This window comes from Oncorhynchus tshawytscha, linkage group LG14 (assembly GCF_018296145.1).
Source record: "Oncorhynchus tshawytscha isolate Ot180627B linkage group LG14, Otsh_v2.0, whole genome shotgun sequence".
NCBI lineage: Eukaryota > Metazoa > Chordata > Actinopteri > Salmoniformes > Salmonidae > Oncorhynchus > Oncorhynchus tshawytscha.
In genome coordinates this window covers 16,301,863-16,322,499 of record NC_056442.1, presented here as the reverse complement: position 1 = coordinate 16,322,499, position 20,637 = coordinate 16,301,863, and the positions used below count along the sequence as shown (strand labels likewise).

At 42.1% G+C, this 20,637-nt stretch overlaps 4 non-coding genes and 1 pseudogene across 4 annotated transcripts; 4 read left to right on the top strand and 1 right to left on the bottom strand.

The window, feature by feature from the left end:
- Positions 1-4,695: 4,695 nt before the first annotated feature.
- trnai-aau lies at positions 4,696-4,769 on the top strand. The gene has a single exon. It is a non-coding gene; the product is annotated as a tRNA-Ile (tRNA).
- Positions 4,770-4,851: 82 nt separating this feature from the next.
- On the top strand, positions 4,852-4,924 carry trnaf-gaa. The gene has a single exon. It is a non-coding gene; the product is annotated as a tRNA-Phe (tRNA).
- Positions 4,925-5,803: 879 nt separating this feature from the next.
- Positions 5,804-5,877, top strand: trnai-aau. The gene has a single exon. It is a non-coding gene; the product is annotated as a tRNA-Ile (tRNA).
- An 82-nt stretch (positions 5,878-5,959) lies between these two features.
- Positions 5,960-6,032, top strand: trnaf-gaa. The gene has a single exon. It is a non-coding gene; the product is annotated as a tRNA-Phe (tRNA).
- A 9,024-nt stretch (positions 6,033-15,056) lies between these two features.
- The window catches only part of LOC112238039, an 11,398-nt pseudogene continuing 5,817 nt past the window's right edge, over positions 15,057-20,637 (bottom strand).

Below are 20,637 nucleotides of genomic sequence, written 5' to 3'. Positions count from 1 at the left end.
CAAAAAAATGTGTTTTTGGGAATGCGGGCATCGATCCCACTACCTATAGCATGCTAAGCAAACACAATACCAATTGATCAAATTCCCCAGCTGTTTGGAATTGCCACAAGGAGCAACCAAGAGTGTCCAGTCTTGTCAGGCTATGCTGTTGGTGGACTTGTTAGTTTGCGCTCCAGCACTTGCAGAGGCTCGGTGCATCTCAACAATTGTGCTCTGTAGCCAGCGGCTGGTTAGCTCAGTTGGTTAGAGTGTGTGATACGCTGCTCTCTGAAAGTAAGTAATGTCCTCTTTTTCATCTGACATTGTGACATCAGTGTAACATGAGAGTTGCTTGTCATTGTTACATGACAGTTTCTTGTCATTGTTTACATGACAGTAGGTTGTCGTAAGACAAGGCTGCATGAAGTCTGAACTGGAGTTTTCTTGGATCCATCAAACAATGTGCTTTTGGAGAATGCAGGCATCGATCCCACTACCTCACGCATGCAAAGCATGTGAGCTAATTCTCCAGCCGTTTGGAATTTCCGCATGAAGCAACCAAGAGGGTCCAGTCTTGTCAAATCAAATTTGTATATGGACTTGTTAGTTTACATCAGCTGATAGCAAAGTGCTGCAGAAACCCAGCCGGTGAATCTCAACAAATTGCACCCAAAAGCAATGGCTGGTGTAGCTCAGTTGGTTAAAACTGGTGCTAGATAAGGCCAAAATAGTTGAAGTACTGGCTAGAGACAAGTGTCAAAATTGTGAGTCACATGCATGTGAATTGTCTGGCTGTTGCAGTGGTGGAGATTATAACAGAACATGGCCAAATGTTCCCAAATGTTCATAATTTGACCAGTTCTTTCGATTAATGCTCTGGCTTCAATAACTATCCAAGCTTTGTTGAAACTGGGCAGCTCACAGTCAGGTGGAAGCTTGAAACTCTGAAAGCAGTAATGGCCTTGTGGATCTGACATTTTGACATCAGTGTCAGGTTCCTTGTCATTGTTAGGGCTCAGGTCAGAGAAACTGGCAGCAGCATGGCCAGGTTGGAGGGGACTAGCAGTTTTTTGAGTCATCATGTCATTTAGTCCTAGCTAGTACCCCAGGGCTCATCTTAGGAGAAAGAAAGCCGAGAAGAACTACTGAATTAAGATCGCACACTCAACTCACCATCTGTACGAGGACATATGTTTTTCGAATAGGACAGGAGAAGTCTGCCAGATATAACAAACCAGTGTAGCCAAGTGGACACATATGGCTACTGCAAATAAATACTCAGGCTGAGAAGGAGGGGTCAGGAGACACTGTGGCCCCATCCGAGGTCAGACCCCGGACAGGGCCAAACAGGAAGGCATTCTTATTGCCATATGTCCACCCACTTTGAGCAAGCACAGAGGACATCACCACTAGAGGGATATCTTCAACCACGGAAACATGGCTCCTGAGAGACGACAAGGCTGCGGGTTTCCCACAAGATGCTCCGACAGAAACAAACATCTCTCTGGTAAGAAGACGGGCGGGGGTATGCCAACCAACGTGACAGTGTGATGAAGTGAATCAACCCACTCATCCTTCTGTTCACCTGATTTAGAATTGGACAATCAAATGAGAGAGCATTATCCAGTAAGCCTTGACCCAGCCCCTGTAATAGGGTTAGAGGCAGAGAATCCCAGTGGAAACAGGGATGGCCTGGCAGAGACAGCAACTTTATTTAACTCTCTGCAAACAGATGATTGATTTATCCAGGCTTCCCATTCATTGTGCCAGACTACACTCAATCAATGACCCACTGAAGAGATGAGTCTTCAGTAAAGACTTGAAGGTTGAGACCAGTTTGCGTCTCTGACATGGGTAGGCAGACCGTTCCATAAAAATGGAGCTCAGTGAGCAGCCCTGCCTCCAGCTGTTTGCTTAGAATGTTTCTAGGGACAATTAGGAGGCCTGCGTCATGTGACCGTAGCGTGAACGTTCAAGGCCCTGTACGGCAGGACCCTTTCAGGAGATAGGTAGGAGCAACCCATTGTAATGCTCCCTAGGTTAGCAGTAAAACCTTGAAATGTCAGCTCCCAGCTTTGACAGGAAGCCAAGTGGTAGAGAGGACTCCAGCACTCAAGAGTCCATATGATCAGATTTTATGGTTCTAGTCAGGATTCTAGCAGACGAATTTAGCGCTGACTGAAGTTTATTTAGTACTTTATCCGGGTAGCGGAAAAATAGAGCATTGCAGTAAACAGTCTAACCAGAAAGTGGATTGCATGGATTATTCGTGTTTTTCTGCATCAGGACAGAAAGTTTCTGATCAGGGCAATGGTCCCAGTCTAAAAAATGATGTCCAAATGGTCTTGATATGTTCTTCAAAAGAGAGATCAAACAGGCCAGTCCAGAGTAACTCAGCATGTGGCAGGGTCTCAGAGGTCCTTCACAGTTTACAGTGCCACTTCTGCAACGGAATCATGTCTCTCCTTCACTGACGATGTAAGACACAACCATTAAGATTAATTGTCAGATTCCAGAATATCTCTTTGTTTCTTGGGACCTAGAACAAGCATCCAGTCTTGTTCCAGTTTAATAGCCAGATTGTTTGTTCCAAGAAAGCTATGTCTGCTAAACACCCCTAGCTGAGGGCATCATTTTTGGGGCTTCACCATGTTTCATTGAAATGTACAGCCTGTGACACCAGTGACCCAGTTTACATTATGTTTTAATAACATCCCAAAGAGGTCCAATGATAGTCTCAACAACAGTGGTCCTCGGTTGAGGAACACCGAAATTTACAGTTGATTTGTCAGAGGACAAACCATTCACAGAGACAAACTGATATCTTTCCGACAGATAAGATCTAAGACCAGGCCAGAACTTGTCCGTGACTAGACCAATTTGGGTTTCAATCTCTCCAAAAGAATGTGGTGATCGATGGTATCAAAAGCGGCACTAAGGTCTCTGGAGCACGTTGACAGATGCAGAGCCTCGGTCCGATGCCATTAAAATGTCATTTACCACCTTCACTTGTCTCAGTGCTCAGACAGCTGGGGAAAACCAGACTGAAGCCCCTCAGGACACATTGTTTGTCTTCAGGAAGGCAGTGAGTTGCTGAGCAACAGCCTTCTCTATCAAATTTTTGAGAGGAATGGACGGATTCTGGTTGCCGAATTTTTTATATTTTCTGGCCTCAAGGTTTGGCTTTTTCAAGAGAGGCTTAATTACTGCCAAACTTTTAGTGAGTTTGGTACACATCCAGTGGATAGAGAGCCGTTTATTATGTTCAACATAGGAGGGCCAAGCATGGAAGCAGCTCTTTCAGTAGTTTAGTTGGAATAGGGACCAGTATGGCAGACTTGAAGGTTTAGAGGCCATGATTATTTTCATCATTGTGTCAAGAGATATAGTCACTAAAACACTTGAACGTCTACTCTTGATCCTAGGTCCTGGCAGAGTTGTGCAGACTCAGGACAACTGAGGTTTGGAGGAATATGCAGGTTTAAAGAAGAGTCCGTAATTTGCTTTCTAATAATCATAATCTTTTCCTCAAAGAGGTTCATGAATTTATCACTGCTAAAGTGAAAGTCATCCTCTCCAGAATGCTGCACCCAGTTAGCTTTGCGACAGTATCAGGAAAAAGGAATTTGGATTGTTCTTATTTTCCTCAATTAAGTTAGAAAAATATGATGATCGAGCAGCAGTAAGGGCTCAAGGTACTGCACGGTACTGTCTTTCCAAGCTAGTCTATGGAAGACTTCCAGTTTGGTGTGGCGCCATTTCCAGCCAATTTTCTGGAAGCTTGCTTCAGAGCTCGGGTATTTTCTGTGTACCAGGACCTAGTTTCTTATGAGAATGTTTTTTTTAGTTTTTAGGGGTGCAACTGCATCTTGATACTATTGCGCAAGGTTAAATTGAGATCCTCAGTTAGGTGGTTAACTGATTTTTGTCCTCTGGCGTCCTTGGGTCAGGCAGAGGGAGTCTGGAAGGGCATCAAGGAATCTTTGTGTTGTCTGTGAATTTATAGCACGACTTTTGATGTTCCTTGGTTGGGGTCTCTAAGCAGATTATTTGTTGCAATTGCAAATTTGTATTTAAAATGGTGGTCCGATAGACCAGGATGCATGAGTGTGAAAAACATTTGGATCCACAAAAACATTTATTCCATGGGACAAAACTAGGTCGAGCGTATGCCTGTGCATGCAGTGGGTCCAGAGACATGGAATTGATCAAAACCCACTGTTTGGAATGGCCACAAAAGCCCAAGAGTGTCCAGTCTGTCAGGCTTTGCTGTTGTGGAATTTTAGTCGCTCAAAGATTAGGCTATTATCTGCAATTGTGCTAGCCAGGTCCGGTTACCTCAGTTGGTTAAGTGTGTGAAACGCTGCTCTCTGAAAGTAAGTAATGTCCTTTTTATCTGACAGTGACATCAGTGATTGAGTAGGCTGTCATAGATTTCATGACTAGATTGCTCAAAAGACAAAACTGCATTTTTTGTAAATTGAAATTTCTTGTAAATCCATCAAACAATGTGCTTTTGGAGAATGCGGGCATCGATCCCACTACCTGTAGCATGCAAAGCTCATTTGAGTAAATTCCCCAGCCGTTTGGAATTGTTTCATGAAGCAACCAAGAGGGTCCAGTCTTGTCAGGCTATGCTGTTGGTGGACTTGTTAGTTTGCGCTCCAGCACTTGCAGAGGCTCGGTGCATCTCAACAATTGCACCCAAAAGCTAGTGGCTGGTTAGCTCAGTTGGTTAGAGTGTGGTGCTAATAACGCCAAGGTCATGGGTTCGATCCCCGTACTGGCTATGATGTACATTTTCAGTTTCAAAATTGTGAGTCACATGCATGTGAATTGTCAAGGGTGCCACAGAATTAAATTAAGTGAATTGCCGAAATAGCTCAGTTGGGAGAGCGTTAGACTGAAGATCTAAAGGTCCCTGGTTTGATCCTGGATTTTGGCATTTGTATTTGTTCTTTCTTTATGATTCTGGCTTCAAGGAAACTATCCACAGCTTTGTTTGTGGGCCTCAATGCTGTGTGCTACGCTGCTCCTCTGAAAGTAAGTAATGTCTTGCTTTTTCATCTGACATTTTGACATCAGTGTTACAGGAAAGTTGCTTGTCATTGTTACATGACAGTAGGTTGTCGTAAGACAAGGCTGCATGAAATGTGAACTGGAGCTTTCTTGGATCCACAAAAAAATGTGTTTTTGGGGAATGCGGGCATCGATCCCACTACCTATAGCATGCTAAGCAAACACAATACCAATTGATCAAATTCCCCAGCTGTTTGGAATTGCCACAAGGAGCAACCAAGAGTGTCCAGTCTTGTCAGGCTATGCTGTTGGTGGTCTTGTTAGTTTGCGCTCCAGCACTTGCAGAGGCTCGGTGCATCTCAACAATTGTGCTCTGTAGCCAGCGGCTGGTTAGCTCAGTTGGTTAGAGTGTGTGATACGCTGCTCTCTGAAAGTAAGTAATGTCTTCTTTTTCATCTGACATTGTGACATCAGTGCAACATGAGAGTTGCTTGTCATTGTTACATGACAGTTTCTTGTCATTGTTTACATGACAGTAGGTTGTCGTAAGACAAGGCTGCATGAAGTCTGAACTGGAGTTTTCTTGGATCCATCAAACAATGTGCTTTTGGAGAATGCAGGCATCGATCCCACTACCTCACGCATGCAAAGCATTTGAGCTAATTCCCCAGCCGTTTGGAATTTCCGCATGAAGCAACCAAGAGGGTCCAGTCTTGTCAGGCTATGCTGTTGGTGGACTTGTTAGTTTACGCGCCAGCACTTGCAGAGGCTCGGTGCATCTCAACAATTGCAGCCAATAGCTAGTGGCTGGTTAGCTCAGTTGGTTAGAGTGTGGTGCTAATAACGCCAAGGTCATGGGTTCGATCCCCGTACTGGCTATGATGTACATTTTGAGTGTCAAAATTGTGAGTCACATGCATGTGAATTGTCAAGGGTGCCACAGAATTAAATTTAGTGAATTGCCGAAATAGCTCAGTTGGGAGAGCGTTAGACTGAAGATCTAAAGGTCCCTGGTTCGATCCCGGGTTTTGGCATTTGTATTTGTTCTTTCTTTATGCTCTGGCTTCAAGGAAACTATCCACAGCTTTGTTTGTGGGCCTCAATGGTGTGTGCTACGCTGCTCCTCTGAAAGTAAGTAATGTCTTGCTTTTTCATCTGACATTTTGACATCAGTGTTACAGGAAAGTTGCTTGTCATTGTTACATGACAGTAGGTTGTCGTAAGACAAGGCTGCATGAAGTGTGAACTGGAGCTTTCTTGGATCCACAAAAAAATGTGTTTTTGGGGAATGCGGGCATCGATCCCACTACCTATAGCATGCTAAGCAAACACAATACCAATTGATCAAATTCCCCAGCTGTTTGGAATTGCCACAAGGAGCAACCAAGAGTGTCCAGTCTTGTCAGGCTATGCTGTTGGTGGACTTGTTAGTTTGCGCTCCAGCACTTGCAGAGGCTCGGTGCATCTCAACAATTGTGCTCTGTAGCCAGCGGCTGGTTAGCTCAGTTGGTTAGAGTGTGTGATACGCTGCTCTCTGAAAGTAAGTAATGTCTTCTTTTTCATCTGACATTGTGACATCAGTGTTACATGAAAGTTGCTTGTCATTGTTACATGACAGTAGGTTGTTGTAAGACAAGGCTGCATGAAGTGTGAACTGGAGCTTTCTTGGATCCACAAAAAAATGTGTTTTTGGGGAATGCGGGCATCGATCCCACTACCTCAAGCATGCAAAGCATTTGAGCTAATTCCCCAGCCGTTTGGAATTTCCGCATGAAGCAACCAAGAGTGTCCAGTCTTGTCAGGCTATGCTGTTGGTGGACTTGTTAGTTTGCGCTCCAGCACTTGCAGAGGCTCGGTGCATCTCAACAATTGTGCTCTCTAGCCAGCGGCCGGTTAGCTCAGTTGGTTAGAGTGTGTGATACGCTGCTCTCTGAAAGTAAGTAATGTCTTCTTTTTCATCTGACATTGTGACATCAGTGTTACATGAAAGTTGCTTGTCATTGTTACATGACAGTTTCTTGCTTTTTCATCTGTTTGACATCATGACAGTAGGTTGTGACAGTAGGTTGTAAGACAAGGCTGCATGAAGTGTGAACTGGAGCTTTCTTGGATCCACAAAAAAATGTGTTTTTGGGGAATGCGGGCATCGATCCCACTACCTATAGCATGCTAAGCAAACACAATACCAATTGATCAAATTCCCCAGCTGTTTGGAATTGCCACAAGGAGCAACCAAGAGTGTCCAGTCTTGTCAGGCTATGCTGTTGGTGGACTTGTTAGTTTGCGCTCCAGCACTTGCAGAGGCTCGGTGCATCTCATTGTTACATGACAGTTTCTTGTCATTGTTTACATGACAGTAGGTTGTCGTAAGACAAGGCTGCATGAAGTCTGAACTGGAGTTTTCTTGGATCCATCAAACAATGTGCTTTTGGAGAATGCAGGCATCGATCCCACGGGTAGGCAACAACATCTCCTCCCCGCTGATCCTCAACACTGGGGCCCCACAAGGGTGCGTTCTGAGCCCTCTCCTGCACTCCCTGTTCACCCACGACTGCGTGGCCATGCACGCCTCCAACTCAATCATCAAGTTTGCGGACGACACAACAGTGGTAGGCTTGATTACCAACAACGACGAGACGGCCTACAGGGAGGAGGTGAGGGCCCTCGGAGTGTGGTGTCAGGAAAATAACCTCACACTCAACGTCAACAAAACTAAGGAGATGATTGTGGACTTCAGGAAACAGCAGAGGGAACACCCCCCATCCACATCGATGGAACAGTAGTGGAGAGGGTAGCAAGTTTTAAGTTCCTCGGCATACACATCACAGATAAACTGAATTGGTCCACTCACACAGACAGCATCGTGAGGAAGGCGCAGCAGCGCCTCTTCAACCTCAGGAGGCTGAAGAAATTCGGCTTGTCACCAAAAGCACTCACAAACTTCTACAGATGCACAATCGAGAGCATCCTGGCGGGCTGTATCACCGCCTGGTATGGCAACTGCACCGCCCTCAACCGTAAGGCTCTCCAGAGGGTAGTGAGGTCTGCACAACGCATCACCGGGGGCAAACTACCTGCCCTCCAGGACACCTACACCACCCGATGCTACAGGAAGGCCATAAAGATCATCAAGGACATCAACCACCCGAGCCACTGCCTGTTCACCCTGCTGTCATCCAGAAGGCGAGGTCAGTACAGGTGCATCAAAGCTGGGACCGAGAGACTGAAAAACAGCTTCTATCTCAAGGCCATCAGACTGTTATTAAACAGCCACCACTAACATTGAGTGGCTACTGCCAACACACTGTCAATGACACTGACTCTACTCCAGCCACTTTAATCATGGGAATTGATGGGAAATGATGTAAATATATCACTAGCCACTTTAAACAATGCTACCTTATATAATGTTACTTACCCTACATTGTTCATCTCATATGCATACGTTGATACTGGTGGAGTGCAACCCCTCCCTTCCCCCTCCGGTTTCCACGTGTCAGAGATGGAAGTGGATCAACCGACTCAAAACTAGAAACCTAACCCTAACCCCTAACCCCCCTAACCCTATCCCTAACCCTAACCCTAACCCTAACCCCGCCTAACCCTAACCCTCTAACCCTAACCCTCTAACCCTAACCCTCTAACCCTAACCCTAACCCTAAACCCTAACCCCTAACCCCTAACCCATTGGCAACTTTCATAAATTAGGTGCATTACCGCCACTGACCTCGTTCATCTTTCAGTCACCCACGTGGGTATAACTAATGAGGAGATGGCACGTGGGTACCTGCTTCTATAAACCAATGAGGAGATGGGAGAGGCAGGACTTGCAGCACGATCTGCGTCAGAAATAGAACTGATTTCTATTTTAGCCCCAATGCAGACTCTCGTTGGCGCGCGCGAGCAGTGTGGGTGCAATAATTGAGTAACAGATTTCTAAATTTATATTGCATCGCTCGCGTCGTGTAGTCAGCCTGTTAGGCTTCTACATCTTACACACATTTTACAGACACAATCTATTTTACAATAGTTATATTTGGTTTGTTTTTGGTCCTTCCTCTATTTCTGATGTCCATCCAATTTGATTCTATTTGTAACTGTTTATCTTGTTATTAGTCCCACCCTTCAGCTCCATTCAACCCCTCCCATCTATCTCTTAACACCATCCATTTTGGATTTCTATTTGCCATTTATTTTTCAACTGTGCTGTGATGTTCACTACTTTTGTGACGCCTTCCTATTCTCATAGCTTCTACAGATTGTAAATTAAAAATAAACATTTGCGGTAAAATAATTATTAGATTGATTGACTATGGCTTTTCAAATCACCCAATACTGCTATTTGCAGTGTTAGTTCAAGGCAAATGCTGCAATTCTTCAGCCATTCCTGGACCTGTGACCAAAAACGAGCTACATATGGACAATACCAAAATAATTGATCCAATGACTGCCTCCTCACAGCAAAATCTTCAGAGCTGGGAAGATTGTATCCCCCATATATATAACATTCTATTGGTTTCAAGAATTTTGTATAGTAATTTAAATGGAAAAATTAAAAGTTTTGAATCCGGCATTGTTTAGCGTATCAATTCATAAACCATGTGCCATGGAATGGCACAATTTTGCAATTTATATGTCACAGCTGTCCGTTTTTTGGTCCCTAAATGAAATTGGTATATGTTTTTATTCAACACACTTTTCTTATGTTCTTTAATACAGGGCCGACATACAAGTTCCTTACTTTTGTCCCCTTCCATTTTTGTGTTAATAATGATTAGTATAATAATAATTAGTTGGTTATAATTTTGGGTAGAGCAGACATTTCCATATGTCTGTGTTAGCTGCATGTGTGACATAACTCCACCAGTCCTATTTATATCATTCACTAAAATTATACCTTTTTTAAAACCTTTTTTATTTTATCAATCATTAGTATATTTGAGTTTAACCACAATATTTGTTGTATTATTTGTTCTGTCTTTTCAGGTGGATTAAACTGAAATTGCAACCAACTTTCTAAGGCTTGTTTTTTTTAAATAACGATATTTTGGAGATGCTTTCACTTTCAAATAACCGAAAGTGAGCAGTTGTAATCTGAATAAAGGGAAAAAGGCCATTCTTGAACATAGGATGACACATTCCTACCAATTTACTAGAAAACCAGTTTGGTTTTACGTATAACTTTTGTATGACTGATGCCTTTAGTAAGAGGTCTAATGCTTTAATATGTAATAATTTCTGCCCTACCGAAATCATATTTGTTATATAAATAGGCCCTTTTAATTTTGTCTGGCTTGCCATTCCAAATGAAATTCAATATTTTTTGTTCATATAATTTAAAAAGCAGGTCACTAGGTGTATGCAAAACCATAAGCAAATAGGTAAACTGTGATATGACTAAAGAGTTAAATCAGGGAGATTCTTGCACAAAATCGACAGGTATTTTCCTTTCCATGGTAACAAGATCTTAACTATTTTTGCTAACTTTCTGTAAAAATGTATTGGAGTGAGATCATTTCTTTCTTTTGGGATGTGTATACCGAGTATGTCCACATCTCTGTCAGACCATTTAATTACTCAACTACACGGTAATGTAAAATTGGCTTTTTTTTTGTGATCCAATATGTAATAGTACACTTATCATAATTTGGTTTTATTCCAGAGAGGATAGAAAAAGTACATAGATCCTCTAATTTTTATAGGAGTGGTTAAAACATGCTAATAATGGTCATCTGAGTATATCAAAGCAAGTTTGGTATACTTCCACTGGTATGCCATCCAGCCCTGGTGTTTTCCCAGCCTTAAAGGCTTTAATTGCATCAATGAGTTCCTCCTCTGTAATTTGGTCTTCACATGAGTCTTTCTGTACAGATGTTAATATTACATTATTATTAGGGAAAAAAATCCATACAATTAGCTTCGGTTAGTGGAGATGGAGGAGACTGAAACGAAAACATATTCTTAAAGTAATTTACTTCCTCTTTCAAAATATAATTTGGTGAATCATGGGTGACTCCATCATTTGTAACAAGTTTCAATAAAAAAATAATTGGTAGCATTTCTATATTGAAGATTGAAAAAGAATTTGGTGCATTTTGCCCCATATTACATCCAGTTCACTTTATTTTTATAATATATTACACTGGATCTTTCTTGAAAAAGTTCCTCCATTTATTTTTGTTTTTCCTCTAACTTATTCTGTGCCTCTATGGTACAGTTTTTATTGCTATCTAACGATACTGTTAGTCCTTCAATTTCATTTGTTAATATGGACTCTTGATCTAAATTGCTTTTGCTTTAGAGATGAGGAATGAATTGCATGGCCTCTAAAGGCACATTTAAAAGTGTCCCATACAATAAGGGGATCTGCTGTTATGTCTGAAAAAGTCTGAATAAATAAATAAATTCTTCTGTCCTAGTTCTACACAATTTATCATCTAGTAGGCTTTGATTAAATTTCCAATATCCTCGCCCACGTGGAAATACTGTAAGAGTATATATATATATATATATATATATATATATATATGCCAATTATGTGATGATCCGACCGCTTTCTGTCCCCCATCAACACTTTTTAGACTTTTGGTGCCAGAGAGAATGACATAAGAAAGTAATCAAGACGACTAGCTTGATTAAGCCTCCGCCATGTATATCTCACTAGGTCAGGGTATTTAAGCCTCCATATATCCACTAATTCCAATATATCCATGACAGTCATGATTTCCTTAAGTGCCTGAGGGCGATTTCCTTTACGGTCCATAGAGGTGTTTAAACCGTATTAAAAATGTCACACCATAATAAGAGTCTAGTGTTGCTTGTAGAGTTGATAATTCATATTATTTTCAAAGAAGCTTGGATCATCATTATTTGGACCGTATAGCCATATAAGTTTATTGTCCAATAACATATTTAAAATAATACATCTACCTTGATGATCTGTTTGGACAATTTGCTCATTTGGATCAAAATTATTGTTAATTAATACCATCTCCCCTTTTGAATTTCTTTGCCCATGGGAGAAATACATTTTGCCCCCCCAGTCCTTTTTCCACAAAACTTCATCTAAAATGTTTGATTGACTTTCCTGTAAACAATAGATATTATATTCCTTCTCTTTTAGCCAGGTAAATACTGAAAGTCTTTTCTTATTAAGCCATTACAATTATAACTGGATATACTTATTTCAACACTTAGCATAATGAGACAACTTTCAATTCTATTTATCAAAATAAATGTTTGTAAACGTACCATTAAAATAATGATTGAGTGTCTACTGTATATAGCTGTACCATGATATTTGCATTGCTACTAAGTAAACCTTCAATTGGTCTCCACTATTCCACCTGCTAAAAGCCCTCCTCGTCCCAAGTTGGGTTGTCATATCCAATGCACGGCAGACCACCCCCGAGTTGGCCACCAGGTTTGCACCAGGTTTGCACAGGAGGGATTTTGTCCCACTCCTCTTTGCAGATCTTCTCCAAGTCATTGAGGTTTCGAGGCAGACATTTGGCAACTCGAACTTTCCGCTCCCTCTACAGATTTTCTATGGGATTAAGGTCTGGAGACAGGCTAGGCCACTCCAGGACCTTAATGTGCGTCTTCTTGAGCCACTCCTTTGTTGCCTTGGCCGTGTGTTTTGGATCATTGTCATGCTGGAATACCCATCCACAACCCATTTTCAATGCCTTGGCGGAGGGAAGGAGGTTCTCACCCAAGATTTGACGGTACACGTCCATCGTCCCTTTGATGCGGTGAAGTTGTCCTGTCCCCTTAGCAGAAAAACACCCCCAAAGCATAATGTTTCCACCTCCATGTTTGACGGTGGGGGTGGTGTTCTTGGGGTCATAGGCAGCATTCCTCCTCCTCCAAACACGGTGAGTTGAGTTGATGGCAAAGAGCTCCATTTTGGTCTCATCTGACAACAACACTTTCATCCACTGGTCCTCTGAATCATTCAGATGTTCATTGGCAAACTTCAGATAGGCATGTATATGTGCTTTCTTGAGCAGGAGGACCTTGCGGGCGCTGCAGGTTTTCAGTCCTTCATGGCGTAGTGTGTTACAAATTGTTTTCTTGGTGACTATGGTCCCAGCTGCCTTGAGATCATTGACAAGATCCTCCCGTGTAGTTCTGGGCTGATTCCTCACCGTTCTCATTATCATTGCAACTCCACGAGGTGATATCTTGCATAGAGCCCCAGGCCGTGGGAGATTGACAGTTCTTTTGTGTTTCTTCCATTTGCGAATAATCACACCAACTGTTGTCACTGTCTCACCAAGCTGCTTGGCGATGGTCTTGTAGCCCATTCCAGCCTTGTGTAGGTCTACAATCTTGTCCCTGACATCTGTGGAGAGCTCTTTGGTCTTGGTCATGGTGGAGAGTTTGGAATCTGATTGATTGATTGCTTCTGTGGACAGGTGTCTTTTATACAGGTAACAAACTGAGATTAGGAGCACTCCCTTTAAGAGTGTGCTCCTAATCTCAGCTCGTTACCTGTATAAAAGACACCTGGGAGCCAGAAATCTTTCTGATTGAGAGGGGGTCAAATACTTATTTCCCTCATTAAAATGCAAATCAATATATAACATTTTTGACATGCGTTTTTCTGGATTTTTTGTTGTTGTTATTCTGTCTCTCACTGTTCAAATAAACCTACCATTAAAATTATAGACTGATAATTTCTTTGTCAGTTGGCAAACGTACAAAATCAGCAGGGGATCAAATACTTTTTCCCCCCTCTGTGTGTGTGTGTGTGTGTGTGTGTGTGTGTGTGTGTGTGTGTATGTATATATATATATATATATATTTTAAAAAGTCCTGTTTCTTATTTTCCATAATTAGCTATTAATATTATTATTAAAATTATTATATTAGCAAACAATTATTGTGAATCATCCTATATTGTCCCTAACATCTTTCACTCCTTCGCAACAGTTGTGGGATACGCACATACACCCACACACTCATACACACTCAACCCTTCTCCCCCACACAACCATACCAATTCTCAACAGTTGCACCATCCCAGAGCCCAACTCAAGAAAGATCTTGATTCACGAATGCATATACAGTTGCAGCTGTATGAGAAGGCCTGCAAGACTGTGCAAAAAAAATGGGCAGAAATGGAGAGATTTTATTAACCATTGTCACGTCCTAGATGGCGGTCAAATGTACCCCTTTTCCCTGAAACACACACAACACGGTTCCCTGTATTGACCATATTCCCAAGCATCTCCATGCAGACAGAGTTTTGATTTTGTGCCACAATAATATACCCCCTCTCTGAATGTCAGAGTGTGACCCCTCCCCATGGGTTACTGCAGCTAGTGTTGCAAGCACTGCCATTGCCTGGGTGGGGGCACCCCACCGGCTAGGTACAAGGTCGTCAAGGTTATCATTAGCAGCTTTGAGAAATTTATTGTATAGTGTGCTTTCCCTTTAGGGGGCTTTGGCTTTGCAGGACCAACCCTGCCAAGCAGGCTCATAATCTTGAGGGGGCAGTGCTGCTCTAGGTCTCTGACCACACTTTGGCGCATTTAGGCTTACAGCAGGCCCATAAAATATGGACTTCTCCTTACCATCTGGGCCACTCAGGTGGGTGTCTAGGGTATAGGGTTGTGGACCGTTCCATCAATATAGGATCATAAATAAATAAGATGTATAATTTATTTAAATGGAGTTCCCCATGATAGAACAATAAATGAAGTGTATAATTTATTTTAAAACGCTGTTCCACCATGATAGGACAATAAATAAGATGTATAATTCATTATAAAAAGTATATCAAATCATCTGAACAACATTGAAAGCTCTCTCACACCCACTCACAGCAATACATTGGTTCTGGGATATACAACCATTTCCTTCCTCACTCAACGCCACACTTTCCCAAACATAAAAAAAACATACACCACACCATCCACACATACTGTGCCTTCTGTTTACTGAGTTTTTATCTTCACCATGTTGAATTTGTGTTCCAATTAGTTATATTTGAAGATATATAGAAAAGCTTTTTTTTTTTTTTTTGTATTATAACAACCACAACCGAATTGTGTTTCATTATTTTCCTTGTCTATAACAACTTTATCATTTTTAAGCCATGGATTAGTCTTTGTGTCTCTGAACAACTGGTTATCAATATGATGAAGTTGCCCCTAGACATGAATCATTGGTCAGTTTAGCATTTTCCCCACTAATAGGATTGGGGAGGGGAATCTGTACCTAGGGGAAACTTCACCCCGGAGCTAGACAGTACGTTGAATACCATCCTACCCGGGCCATCTGTATTGAGGACGGAGAAACAGGGGACATCATCATGTCATCTGGAGGGTTCAACAGCGCCATGTCTGTCTTGAACTTGGCCATCTTCATACATTCTTCCAGTGTTTTGATGAAGGTGTAACACGTGGCACTCAGTAAAGAGGAGGCCTCATTCAGAGTCTGGAGCAACAAAGAAAAGACAAGGAGAGGTGAATCAGTCAACAACAATTGGAGATTAGGCACAGACAAAAATAAAGACCTAAACATACACAATATTAAGCCTAATATATTGGTTTGATATACTACACAGACATGCCTCAGACCTTGCTAGGTGATATGCCGTTTAAATTGGCAACACAATGTGTTACTAAAAAAGTGCTTGAAGAGTTCAGGGCTCCAAACTGCAACCATTTAGTCACATTTGGCAACCCGTTGACTTTGTAGGTTACATTTTTTAAATGGGACATACCATACATATGTTTTGTGTGGATAAAACCATGCTTTTGTTAAAACAGTAAAGTGCCACTGAGCCTGTTTCGACAGGGCCGGCTGATGCGATGAGTGGGTCTCTCACACCCTCTTCTCCCCCCTCCTGCACCCCGAAAAATGCATTATGATTGTATAATATTTAAAATGCAATTGCGGGGATAAAACACATGTTTGGAAGCAAGCTGCTGTCCATGAAAAAGAGAGTAGGATCTCAGCTTTCTTTAAGTATACTTTTTATTTATCAACTCTCAATATCTAGCTCAAGGCACACTGTTCTACAATCAAGATATCTGATATGGCTTACGGAGTGCGCGAAATCGGCAGTCACGAGTGCACTAGTCCTCATTGGGGACATTTAATTTACTGTTAGATTAATACATGGCAACACTAACAGTAGGTGTTATATTTTGAGTCAGCAATCTAGCTAATGTGTTTGAAGTTCACTCCCTTAGCTGGTGAATTAGTACCAATTGAATTAGGCCGATGTCATATTATTGGACATAAACATGAACGCAAAACATTTTTATTCTGGAGTCCTATTTTGACAGTAAAACATAAATAATAAACTAATTATCAACCCAAAATTCATGACAATCACTGTTACATATCGAAAATATCTTGAATTATGTATTCCTGCTTGGACATGTTATATGTAACAACTTATATATTGAATACTATATCAGTTTATTGCACTTCTTAATAAATCACTGTAAATTTAAATTACTTTCTAAGATGATTACTTTTCTATTATTTTTCTATTGCGTGACCCCGCAAAAATGTGGGAGTGCGACCAAATTGTGGGCTGGTGCCACCAGTGGGAAACGTTAGTCTGGAGCTCTGGTTTAACAGAATTAACTTAATTTCTGTATCCATCAAAACAAATATAGATTTTTGTTTTCTGTTTTTATTTCCCAACCCTGGGCTCCCAGACACACCATACCAAACACACACGATGAGTGCCTTTCTCAAGGGCACAACTGCAGTACCAGTTTGTACCAGTTATTTCCTCACCAGCCCAGGGATTTGCTCCGGCAACACTCCAAATCTTGGCCTGTCGCTCTGATCTCGTGTACAGTGGCACTACAACCATTTAATTTGGGGTAGATGAAGAATAAAACAGCAAACACACCCACGCTGGTGATTTCTGACAGCCAACACTAGGGCGTCGTCCCAATGGCACCCTATTCCATACAGCGCACTACTTTTGACCAGGGCCCATGGGTTTCTGGTCAAAATAAGTGCAGTATGTAGGGAATAGTGTGCCATTTGGGACACAACCTCTCTGAAACCATGCAGGTATAGTTACCTCCGAGCTGGAATTGGAGTGGTCTCCTTCCTGGTCCTCAGACTCCTGTATCGTGTGGACCTGCTGCATTAGCAAGTCACAGTAGAGACGCAGCTCGGACATCTTTGTTTTAAGAGATTCTGCCTTGTCTGTTATTTCTTCCAATAAAAAAAATATAACACTGTTATTTTAGTGAGAGACCCTTTGGTCAGTGGTCTATATCTGTTGGTGCTCTTCAGTGTTTCCCCTAGGAATTTTTTCAGCAGCAGTGTCAGAGTTAGCACTTATCAAGGGTTTTTAGTCCGGTTCCCTTTTTCAGGGCAATGTGAAGACAAAGCTCCCCAGGTTTGCTTGTCATTAGAGAGATGAGGATGTGAAGGTTTGTTGGAAAAACATGTGCTGTACTTGGATATTGATTGGATGGGGAGAAATTCCCAAAATGTGTGGAAATTTGTACTGACACGATATTCAGATTATTTGTTTGCAATATGTGATCTACTTGGGCGGCAGGTAGCCTAGTGGTTAGAGCGTTGGACTAGTAACTGAAAGGTTGCAAGATTGAATCCCCGAGCTGACAAGGTAAAAATCTGTTGTTCCTAGGTCGTCATTGAAAATAAGAATTTGTTCTTAACTGACTTGCCTAGTTAAATAAAGGTAAAATAAAAAATACTCCAATGTAGATTAGGCCATGTGTTTTATGTTATTTTCCTGCTGAAAGGTAAATTAATTTAAGTAATTGTTTTACTCAATTTTTTTAGGCTTGCCATACCAAAGGGGTTGAATACTTATTGACTCAAGACATTTCAGCTTTTAATTTTAATTCATTTGTAAAAATGCATAAAAACATACCCCCATAATGTCAAAGTGGAATTATCTAAATTCAAGCCATTTTAAATTCAGGTTTACCCAATTACTGGGAGATTGAGTGTGCGGCTCTACTTTTATAGACTACAAATTCAGGCTGTAACACAAAAACATGTGTAAAAAGTCAAGGGGTGTGAATACTTGCTGAAGGCACTGTACATGATCCCAAGTCTCGTTCCAAGATGGCAGCGATTATAAAAAAAACTAAAAAGTAGATTGTGCAGATTTATAGGCACATTGTATGAACCATGTCGCGCCGTAGCTTAAAAAGTCTGCGGATAGTGCCCAAACGAAGACGTCATATCTGAATTCCTCCATCTGTATGCACCTTTGCCATTACAGCATTATTTAATCTGCAGTACTCTTCTGCTATTTATTCTGTTACCAATAACATTTACATGCTAATATTATGTTCTGATTATAATTACGTCTCATCTTTTAACTAAATGCAATCTTTTACATTCCAAAATGTAGGTTTCAAGTTTTATTAGTTGTGTTTCCGGGATACTCATGGTATACATCGTCAAACGAAACGCTTACATGCAGGTTCCTTCTCGACAATGCAACAACAATAAAAATCTAAAAACCTGAACAAAGTAAATGGCTCAGTAGAATCAAATAAACATTTTAGCATAAGTATAATACAAGAAGGGACAATTCATAGTCTAATATTTACACATATATTGAGGAAGAGGAATGGGGGGCAGTGTATAATCTGAGCACTATAATAAGAGTCTGGTAGCAGCAGTTGTGAAGTGTGTGTAGCATGAATGTATGTGTGTGGTGTGAGTGTGTGTGCAAAGGTGCAGAGAATCAGAGCAGGTGGTCAGTCCAGTTCAAGTGTTCAGCAGTTTGATGGCTTGTAGATAGAAACCATTTCTGAGCCTGTTGGCATCTGACTTAATGCTCCGATACCATCTGCCGATGGTAATGGAGGGAACAGCTTTTGGCTGGGGTGTGTGGGGTCCTTGATGATTCTGCATGCCTTCCCCAGGCACCGTTGAGAGTAGATGTCCTGGATGGGTGGGAGCACGGTTCCAGTGATATACTGGGCCATCTTCCCAACCTGCTGGAGGGCATTGCAGTCGTGGATGGAGCCATTCCCGCACCAGGCCGTGATGCAACCAGTCAGGACCCTCTCGAAGGTGCAGTGGTAATATTTGGAGAGGACCCGGGACAGCATACCGAATTTCTTCAGCCGCCCTCTTGACAAGAGTGGTGGTGTTGTTGGTCCATGACAAGTCCTCAGTGTTGTGGATGCCGAAGAACTTACAACTTGTGACTCGCCTGCTCCCTCTGCGTCATGAAGTCAACAATAAACTCATTCGTTTTGCTGACGTTGAGGGGAGGTTGTTGTCACGACACCACAACGCCAGTTCACTTACCTCCTTCCTATAGGTTGACTCATCGTTGTTGGTTAAAAGGCCTACAACCTTGGTGTCGTCAACAAACTTGATGCAGTTGGTGTCGTGCATAGCCACCCAGTCGTGGGTGAATGGGAAGTACAGCAGACGACTGAAGACACACCCCTGGGGGCCCCTGTTTTCAGAGTCAGTGTAGAGGTGGTGTTGTTGCTGGATCCAGTTGCAGAGGGTGGTGTTCAGACCCAGGGCTCTGAGTTTGGTGTCGAGCGTGGAGGGAACAATATTGTTGAATGCTGAACTGTGGTCAATGAACAGCATTCTCACATAGGTTTTCCTGTCGAACTGTGTGAATAGCGATGGAAATGGCATCTTCCGTGGATCTGTTGGAGTGGTCGGAAAATTGGAGTGAGTCCAGTGTGCCCGGCATAATGGCCTTAATGTGGGCCATGAACAGCCTCTCGAAGAACTTCATGATGACAGGTGAGTGTGACGATAGTCATTTGGGCACGTCACCTTGTTTTTTGGGGGCACTGGGACCATGGTGGGCTCCTTAAAGCAGGTGGGGACTACAGTCTGGGACAGGTTGCAGATGTCAGACAAGACGCCCACCTGCAGGTACGGAACACACTCAGAGGACAGGACCAGAGATGCCATCTGCGCCGACGGCTTTGTGAGTATTCACTATTTTTTTCCGTTTTCTTCACGTCAGCCTCGGCGAGCGAAAACAGCCGAATTCATGTTTGAGTCGGTATTGTCTTTTTGCGTCCCTCGTACCTGTAAGTACGTATATCTAGAGGTCCGAAAACACAATCTGATGGAATTGCTTGTCCTGCACTTTGTAAAAACCCAAAATGCATTGAGTGAATGTTTGAAAAATATCCTGGTTGATTTCTTAACATAGGAATGTGAATGCAAAGAGGACTCGAACCACAAAATAGGTGAAGTGAAGAGTCCTCATTCAAAAGCAAGGGCAGTGTGAATACAAAGATAACTGAGTTATTTAGCTTGCTTTTTTACCCTAAAGTTCACTTTAAAGAGGACTGGGGAGATTAATGACGAACAAAGAAAACATTGCTGGGTCAGTACCTTTTCCTTTATTGGCCCTTATGACAGCAAGGAACTTCCAAGTGCCACAAGCCACTTCTGTCGTTCGGCCACATTGACAGCTTTGACGTAAAAATGCTGCTCTCCTGGTATGATCAGTTACAGTCTGGTATTGCCAGTGGGGTGAACTAATGAAAAAGATGTCAACACAACCCTTCAGCACTACAAGTACAAGAATCAACAATAAGTCGAGATTCAACAGCAAATACTACCTGTACTGAGATTAGAGGGGTTTAACAGGGCGACATGGGATTTAAACGACAACAA